We start from the raw sequence: 1196 nt of genomic DNA, 5'->3' as shown, positions 1-1196 counted from the left end.
AACTTCTATAAGCAAGCTATAAACAAAAACGGAAAACATTTGTAATACAATATATCTGGCAGTGGACTCATATCCAGACTATATAAAAACTTCCTAAAAATAAGAAAAAGACTGACAACCCTCTATGCACAAAACATTTGAATAGGCACTTCACTAAAGAAGATATCCCTACGGCCAATATGCATACAAAAAGTTGCTCAACAACATTAGCTATCAAGGAAATGCAAATTAAAAATCACAATGAGAAATTAATACAACCTCACCAGAATGGGTAAAATTTTAAAAGATTGATGACACTATGTGTTGGCAAGAATGTAGAACGACTGGAAACCTCATGCGTTGCTGGTTGGGGTGTAAATTGATCGACTTTAGAAAACTTTTTGGTAGTATCTACTAGAACGAGACCTACTTATATCCTATGACTGAGCAATTCTAGTCCAAGATATATTTCCAACGGGAAAGAGTGTGTAAGTCCATCAAAAGACTTGCACAGGAACGTTCACAGCTGCTTTCAGAATAGACTCAAACTGTAAACAACCCAACTGCAAACCGTGGTATAGTAATGCAATGAAATACTAATCAACAATGAAAACGAATATCCTATGTGTGCGTATGTGGGTGGGTGTGGGTTTCTCTCTCTCTGTCTCCTGCTGCTGCTAAGCAATAGTCAAGATAGTTCTTGAGGACTAGGTTAGTAAGGAAGCGGAAAAGAACTCTCCCCCCATTCTGAAGCCCAGATCCTCTGCTATTAGACAAAACAACGACAAATACTATAGATACAAAAGATAATTTTCAATAGGAAATAGATCTGTTTCTATTGAACAGTATGTTGTACTGTAGTATGCGGAAAAATTTTTTCAGCCTTCAGATGTAACTTTTAAAGAAAAAAACCAAGAGAGCTAGATGGTAAAAAGAGAATAGTTTCCCCAGTAGTCACACAGACATTTGGTTTCCAAAACAGATAAACCTAATTAACTCAGAACAATTTCTTCTTCAGAAATGTTTGAGTCATCAAATTTAGATAATCTATAAATCTAAGATTACAGCGTTTAAGGCTAGGAAATTAACTCATGCCGTGTATTATTAAGAGTTACTTTTAGCAAGGATGGATGAGCCATTTTCCTCCGTCCCTGCCCGCTGGTCTCCTAACCGCCAGGCCGGGTGGAGGGGCGGGAGCGCTGGGGCGCGGGGAGGAG

The sequence above is a fragment of the Equus asinus genome, chromosome 20 (genome assembly GCF_041296235.1).
Source record: "Equus asinus isolate D_3611 breed Donkey chromosome 20, EquAss-T2T_v2, whole genome shotgun sequence".
NCBI lineage: Eukaryota > Metazoa > Chordata > Mammalia > Perissodactyla > Equidae > Equus > Equus asinus.
The sequence above is the reverse complement of the archived record's forward strand: the minus strand, read 5'-3'. Positions refer to the sequence as shown.